General features: G+C 40.3%; 1 protein-coding gene across 10 annotated transcripts in view; it reads right to left on the bottom strand.

Annotated features, from left to right (window-relative positions):
* FOXP1 (forkhead box P1) overlaps positions 1 to 8,830 on the bottom strand; it is a 559,382-nt gene that overhangs the window by 32,482 nt on the left and 518,070 nt on the right. The window lies entirely within an intron of this gene.

Raw genomic sequence — 8,830 nt, forward strand, 5'->3', positions numbered from 1 at the left:
GGAGGATGAAGGCAGAGCAAAGATGGTTAAGGACATGGACACCATGATCACTCTGTGCTGTGTTCAAATTCTGGCTCAGTGAATCTCAGCATATTATGTAACCCTTTTAAGAATTTTGTTTCTCCTTCTAAATAAGGAATAAATCATCTCAGAACTCTCAAGGGTGGTTCTGAAGATGAGATGAGCTGTTGCACATAACAAGCTTAGCATATCTAATTTTTTTTTTTTTTAAGGAAGTTAAATCAGTTTAGTCTATCTAGACTTCTACTGTCCGAGTACATGTTTAGAATCTGTATCCACATAACAGGGGGTCAATGGAGTTTGCTGTCGAGCTAAATGGGAAGAGAAATAATTCTGATATTTTTAAAGAATGGAACAGAAAGCATGGAAAAGATGAAGCCCACTTCTTAGGGATTTATCTCTTTGGTTCTTACTGTATCTTCCCCTCATTCTGGGCAAATGATTCCCCCCACCCCCTTGGCTGACATAGGCCATCCCCTCTTCTATTAGCCATGTCCTCCAGTTAAGTTTTAGATAGTCCAGGCCGTGAAAGATCAGAACTTGTGTATTGCTCCAGATCCGCTGATAACTGCCCCAGGTTAGGAATGCCATTCAGCATCTCCAAAAGATAAAAACTAAGGAGATTAAACTCATTCTTTTAGCAGAGAAAAGGGAACACAGTTTCGGGTTCATTTAACATCATCGTTTTATATGCTGTCAGGAGGACTGGTCATTTTAAGGCCATTTCGGCGGTTCTCACTCGTGAGAAACAAAACTGCAGAAATAGATGAAAGGGTTTGTATGGGTAAACATGCTAGAATTACTGAGAATAGATAAGAAGGAGGGCCCCAGACACTCAACTGATTTCACAGAAGCAAAAATCATGTGCCTATTTCAAGTCTCCTAGTCCTATTCTTGTATTTTATAGTTGGGGAAACTGAGGCTAGCAAGGTAAACATATCTGAGGTCAGAGAGCTGGGAAAGGGCAGAAATAAGACAAGAATGATGCATGGTTTGACTTTCCCACACTGGTGTGATCATAAGAATCACCTGGGACAATATCTAAAAACAGATCTTTGTCTCCCTCCCCCCACCCCACCTCCAAGCTACTGATGTCAAACCTCCATGGGACAGGTGAAAATATGTAGTTTTAACAGGCACCCAATTTATGAGTAGGCAAGTCTGGATTATTCCCATACAATGATGATGTCCAATTTAACTGAACAGGGTCTCATCTAAACTTGCTGAACCCAACACTCCAAGTGAAGGGTCTGGAAGTAGGTATTTTAAACAGAGACTCCAAGTGTCCAAGTGAAATCCGGTAAATTTGGAAGACACTTCCCTGCAATGAATTGTGTGTGCCTTAAACAGTGGCTGTCTAGGTATCCTCAGTAGTTATGTATACAAGGATGATGCACATAGGTTAATAACTACGACTTAGGCAGAATGTACCCAGTTACTTAGGCAGTGTATATCCAGTCACACAGGTCTCTAAAGTACGGGTGGTCAAAACAAGAAAAACAAAGGAGGAAAAAACCCAGCAACTGGAAAGAGTCGAACTGAAGTGCTTCTAACACACTGAGCATTTACCCAACAGTTCTTTTTGACGCACTTTATCAAACTAAGGTAATTCACATACCTTCAGAACATGGCACCAGTGAAAACTTTTAAACAATTTCTTTAACATGAACTGCAGCATTTGGGTGGGGGCAATATATGGCTCATTTCACCCCGATCTAAGAATTTCCGTACTTTTATTGTATTCTGTCACCATCTTAACATTCCTTACATGTTGTTATTAAAGACTCTCTTGACATTTAAAGCAGACGCACACTAATACTCAGTCATAGTCTAGGAATTCTAATGCTCCCAGAGTTAGGTAGGATTTTAAATTATGAAAAATAAGTGTTTTGGTGTTCAAAGGATGTAGAAGTGAGAAACCTCAAGACTGTCTTCTTTTTCTTGGCTCTGGTCACAGAGCAGCGGCAACGCAAAGCTCCGATGCTGTTAGAATCACTCTTTGCCTAACACGCTCACAGCTTACTCAGGGACAGACAGGAGGCTCTGTGTGGCTGCTGCTGTGAGTAACTGTCCTGAGTGTGGCCTTGAATGGGGCTAGAAAGGGTCAAAGGGGGATACATTACAGATAGTATATTTGCTAAAGTCTAGGAAGCTGGTATGATTACAAATAGCATCACTAATGGTAGAGTAATCACATGTAAAGTCTGTACAGTAATGGATTTGTGTTGGGATTAATGTCTCCCTCTGCTATTGAAACCTGTGCACTTTTCTCCCTGCTGACACTTTCTTAGAGCTTACAGTTCCTAGCGTAGATGATTCCGAAAACTTCAGAGTGAGCCTAGCGTCACTGAGCTCAGGCCCTGCCCTACTGCCACAGATTTTTCAGGAGAGAGCTCCACGAGGCGGTGAGTGACACGGCCCCCAAGCCAAGTCTTAATGCCAGCCATCCTGGGTGTATGCATACAACCCTACTGGGCCCGATGACCCTCTGGGTAAGACTGTAAGGCAACACCATGCAATAACCGGCACACAGGCTACAAAGGCTGGGTTAGTCCCTGGGCTTTGCCCATTATTCATGACTGGCTTTGAACAAGTTAATCAGGCCTTCTAAACCGCAGTTTCCTCATCTGTAAGGAGGGGGAGGCACTGAAAATTATTTCTTTGACTTTAAGAGGCCAATGACTGTTAAGATCACCATAGAGTTAGTAATACCTTTTCAAAGAACAAGAAGAAACATTAAACATGCTCATTAAATGTAAGACACATTCTGATTTCCAAATGCATCATTTTTCTTTTCAAAGGTGACTCTTAGAATCAAGGAAATAGAATAGAATCTACTCACAGAGGGATTGTGAGGATTCGATGACAGTGGGGGTGAAGCACCTAGGACCGTGCCCTGGCATACAGAAGGCGCTCAATAAGTGGCCATTCAAATGGTTTTTGAACAACATGAAATAATTACAAGCAGAACATGAGGCATCCAAGAACTCTCTCCCACAGCCAGTAGATCCAAACAGATCATTAGGGTGACCAACTCATCCCAGTTTAACCAGGACTTTCCCAGTTTTGAATCTGAAAATGCCAAAGTACCAGCAGTCCTAGGCAAGCAAACTGGGACAGTTCGTCACCCTATTTCATGCTGAACAGATAGATTAATTTTAAAAGAACAACATATTCCTCCACTATCCTTCTTCCGCATTCTGTAATCTAGGTAAAATTCTTAAGTGGCTCCCAATGGCCTGCAACGTTCTTGCCAACAGCCCTTTCCGCTGTCCTCTCCACAATGCCTCCAATCCCTCTTTGAAACTGCCTGGTGAGGCGGTTAAGGCAGGCTAGTCTTACTCTCCCGACTAGGCTGCCCATCACTAGAAGGAAGAGGCCACCTTACTTGCCTATATCCAGTGCTTTGAATACAAAAGTGCATACCCTCCACTCCCATCCCCTGCCAGGCAGATCCACCTCAGTTTGGTTGAGTCCTTTCCCCTTGCCTACTTTCAATATTCATTTTTAAGTGTATATAGGCTGAGGGGTGGTAGGAAGCCTGTCCCCTAAAACACAAACAAAAACACATCATCTCCAAAGCTTCTTTTTGTATTTCAATCAAAAGATATCTTCACACACCAGAAAGGATACATGACAATTTAGCAATGGCACATGGTCATCAAACAGACTAAAACCAATATACACGATCAGAAAAATGTATCTATACCGCTAATGTCTCAGCTTTCTAAGAGAGGAAAAGTCTGCTAGAAGACTTTTTTCTTGTCTGTTAAATTGGATGGTTTCTCCTTTTTCCAAAATGGAATTACGATCCAGCCACTGCAACATTTTTTGGTGATATCTCACCCACAGTTTAAAGGTTGAGAGAGCTCAAAGACATATCCCAGCTGAGTGAGCCCTCGTAAACTGGATTAACGGGAATTTAAGTCCCTGGGCCTATGCCTGGTGGACAGTGGGTGCTAAACTCTCATGGAAGCTTAACTGCTTCTTCACAGTCCTGGCCATGGCATCTGGGGTGGGCAATCCTTACTCTCAACCTATTTCTAGTTCCTGTGTCTCTGTCCCTCTGTCCTGCATGACCTATTTAAGACCATGTTTACTGATTGTGGGAACTTTTCTCCCCTCTAATTCTAACTCATCTCCTTGCCTATACATCATTTCAGAAGAATGTGTCAAAAGAGAACATCTAACCGATGAAATCTTAAAATTCATTCTCTGACCTCAAAAAGCCATGTCCTTGATCCAAATGACTTCCATGGTGTTCTGTCTGTCTTGTTATTAGATGTCTATGTGTACAGTGTAAGGAGCTCACATGAGGCTTATAATGTTAGGCTCCCAGGTAACATTGGGGTTAACACCCCTATCTACTTCACTGGAAAAATATCAAGAAATAATAACTCTCTTTGTAACAACAAAATGAGTAAGAAATATTCTAAAAGGTTCAGAATACCCACTAAGATGTGTATTTGACTCCTCTTCCCTCTCAATGAGATCAGAAAAAGGGTGAAGACATGAGAATGAAATTAACCAACCTTCTCTGTTAATAAGCTGTACGTAAGCAGTCCACTGCTAAGAAAACATTCACTATATATTTTTATATCTATCAATAAAAATTTCAAAAGTACAGATGTATTTTGCTTTTTGTAATTGATACATCTACGAAAACTCTGGTTTTGTGAATCCAGCCATATTTTAAATACATAGGAACAGGACAGCTCCTATGCATAGCACTGATATGATGGGTCTAAGTCAGAGACTACAACCCATCATCTTGATTTCTTCCTGGCTGCCTGAAATCTCACCATTAGAATCTTATTGGCTTTTCAGTTTGATTCGAGTGTAGTATTGTACAGACAGCTCTATGAAGGGAAACATCTCTAGCCACCATCTCCTAAGGCTAACACTGGTTATTTTTGAAAAAAATGCTTCTAAGTTTTTAGGGAGGTTTGACTGATGGATCAGACACACAAGGACCTTCTGTTGTGTGTCAGAGGAAAGGTTTCTGAGGTGTAGACTCAAGGGGTCTATAAAGGTACACAGGACAGCACTCAAGTGGCCTTCAGCAGCTTTGGTTGCTTTTGGAGCCGACCCTGTCCTCTGAATTCTCCTGTGGAATCCTTTTATGATGATCTGATAGGTTAGACATAATGCACCTCCACCAATGTATATTGATTGTAAGATCCAGTTTGAGCTTATTGGGTTTGTTTTTCACATGGGTATCTCTACCAGCTAAAAACACCAGAGGCTTAGCTACCACTCTGTAGAGAGAGGCCTTGTGAGTCTGCGTGGTAGGGGGAGATTTCTCCTACTCTTACACAGCGATCCCCCTTTGGGAACTGTTCAAACCTTAATTGCTCTTTCCTGTAGTGCTAAGTGGTGCAAACGTTTTTCTGCTTCAAGTTAACCACTAGTAATTTTGTCATACACTTTGAGCTACTTGGATGTTCAGGAATTTCCTGGACTGGGAAATGCCTTCTTTAAGGAAAAATAAATAACTTTAAGGAAAAAGAAGTAGCCTTTGGGATAGCCATGTGCAGAGCCTCCCCTCTGGAGGAGGTAACACACCAGTCTGTGGCTGACAGAATGGAGGACCAAACCAATGGGAAATGAAGATAAAAAGTGAGCACAAGCTCACCTCTTTAAAGTAGTCTTGCTGCTGCCAGGACCTGGTTTCGTCAATACCTCAGGTTCTATGGGTACAATGACTGGTAGTTAAGTAAATTAAAAAGTACGTTTCCAGATACAGGTGCATGAAATGGTGAAAGTGACAGCACAACCATGGAAATGCTGAACTTCAGAGAAACAGAAAGCCTAAAAGTAATCTAGCTTTGAGTATAACTGTACCTTGTCCCAAATGTCCCCTAATGTGCTAGGTCTGCAACCCAAAATTCTCAATCTAATCCTTGATGAGGGCTTCTCTTAACTCTTCTCTCAGGGCAAGGGTTCTTTAAATACTAAAAACTGTTGACAGTTTCTTATCTATTTCATCTGATTGAATAATAACTAATGAATACAATCTGTTTTGGTTTGGTTCCTTTTTAGCATTGAAACCTTCTTTGAGTAAACTTCTAGTGTTTTCAAGAATGCTTTAGTGTCAGATAGCAAAGTCCAATGAAGGAATACTACCACTGAAATATTATTTTGTAGTCTCGTTTTCCGTTCAGAATGTAAGAACCCAGAGGGCAGCCCCATCTGTTTTCATCACTGTTGTACTCTGTAGGGGCTCGAGCAAGGTTCCTGCTATTAATAGGTTCTTGGTAATGTTTGCTAAATGAGTAAGCAGATGGATGGATGGATGGATGAATGAATGAATGAATGAACATCCTTTAGCCAGCTTTCCATGACCCTGAAGATTGGTAAGCACTTGTCATATCAAGCTACTAGTAGGGAAGCCTGACCGATGTGGTGACTAGACTACTTTTATGCACCCACAGCTAAGAAGGAAGAGGTAAGGTAGGGCAAGCAGAACTCTACGTAGCCAGGAACCCAAGGGAACAAGCTGCTAATAATGTGATGCAAATAATTTTCTCTGATCCTCTTGATCAGGGGTTGCCTGGCAAACTTCTTCTGTAACAGCCAGAGAGTAAATATTTTTAGCTTTACAGGCCATTTGGATTTTTGTGGCAATTACTTGACTCTGCTACTGTAGGGCAAAGTAGCCATACATAATAAGTAAATGAATGGGCATGGGCGTGTTCCAATACAACTTCATGTACAAGCACTGAAGTTTGAATTTCATAGAATTTTTACCTGTCATGAAATATTCTTTTGATTTTTCCGCCAATCATTTAAAATGTAAAAACCTTTCTTAACACCTGAGATTTGGCCCAAGGTCTGTAGTTTGCTAACCCCTGCTCTTGACCAGCAGCACTATGTCATCACCTTAACAACTCTCTTAGGACAAGCCTGTCCCTTCTTCCATTAAAGCAAACTCCCAAGCAAAAATATTTCTACGAACATTACAGGTGGCTATCACATCGTAACTTCTGGCCAGATCATCTTTGATTTCTATCATGAGTTGAAGAACCTGCCTTCAGTTTGATTTAGGGCTGAAGGATAATAGGAAATCTATGAATAAATGAAATCCAGAAGTAAAAGAATCCTTATATCAGTCTGTACTACTTCTAGGCCACACCCACCAAAAAACATTAACACTACCAAGAGATAAGTACTTGACTTACTGATGGTCTAACCCCTTTCCTTCTCCTCACTTCTCTTTGTGGAGAGTGAAGAATAATTAATAAAATAGATATTCAGTTCCTGGGTAATTAACAATGGACCTACGTTCAAATCTGTAGTCTGGAAAGCCTACCTAGGCAAACCATCACAACTCTGATAAACAATGTATTTTAGCCCGTCATTAAGAATTTAATTATATCAAATAAATTAGTGTAGGAACTCGTATCATTTTATAAATATCACCACCAATGCATACAAATTCAGGTAGCAATAATCATGTAGTTTGTTTTGCTGAATCCAGTTTTTCAAGAGCTTACCATGCTTTAATCATAAATGAACTTTGGGGATGGGTTAAATCTACTTAGTTTTTTCTTCTCAATAAACATGTTAGATTTTAAAATATTTCCAAAGACTTACATTAAAAATGTTGGGATTTTATGATATGCCCTTCACCTGTATAAATATCTTACTGTTCTAATAAGTTTATATCCATAGTTTAAATGGAAAATATTAACCAGCTAAAGAAAATAACTTTTGAGAAAAATCCTACTGAAATGTAATTTATCAATAAGATGATAACTAATTTTTAAAAATCCTTTTCTATCCTGAAAAGTCACAACAAAAAGTTTAAGTGTGTTTTGGCTGATTTTTCTTTGCAACTGTTTGAAGCTGTAAATGACTTAACTCAGTAAAATTCCAAATGTAATTATCTTCTGTACTTAGCCTAGGGCTCTCCATATATCTCCGCACTGCCGTCTTGCATACAAATAGGCTTTCCAATGGCTGGTAACAATATAATGTACAACATTGTTTTAATTTCCCCTAGCCGGCTAACCTCTTGCCTACACTAAACCAGCCAGAGGAAGAAGCCACAGTGAGTCATCAAGCACTCAAAAGCATTTTGGAACTCAGCTGCATAAATGGGGTTTGCAGGGTCAGGCTTTTGCAACTGTGCATTTTAATAATCTCCATTTCTGACCCAATTTTTACTTTTAGAAGTGAATTTTCTATTAATTATACCAAGAATGGAATTATGGTTAAAACATGGTGGCTCACTAAGTTCCACCTGTAAGTAGAACCTGCACTTAAACTGTCCCCACTGCTCACAACTGTGATCCCCAGGAAGATCTGCACAAGTTATTTTCCCTCGTCGTAAGATACGTTCAACATAGCCCAATGGATTTCCAAATACCAGATTTTATATACGCAAAATATAGATGCACATTATATGTATTTTATATATAGCTGAATACATGTGTGTATATTAAAATGTGCACAGTGAACTCTCAATTATTCTCAGTGAAGAAGAGAAAAGGGGGACAAGGCAAAATAAGGAATGAATCCACTTCTATCACAACTCTGGAAAACGTGCGATTGTGTGTGCTCACTCACCCCGTCTCACTTGCTCTCTCTCTCTCCATTCACACTCACTATCACTCTCTCCCCAGCTCGTCCTTCTAGCTCCAGTTTAAAAATATTAGCACCAACAACAGATAACCAGCAAGTTAAAAGAAGAGAGAAGGGAGGGAAAGAGAGAGATGGAAAAGCTAAAAGCAGTCATTGAGAGTTGGCTGCACACACACAGGTGCCCAGAATTTTGGAATGTCTGAGCAGCAGTTCCAAAGAGTGA

The sequence above is a fragment of the Cynocephalus volans genome, chromosome 11 (genome assembly GCF_027409185.1).
Source record: "Cynocephalus volans isolate mCynVol1 chromosome 11, mCynVol1.pri, whole genome shotgun sequence".
Lineage (NCBI taxonomy): Eukaryota > Metazoa > Chordata > Mammalia > Dermoptera > Cynocephalidae > Cynocephalus > Cynocephalus volans.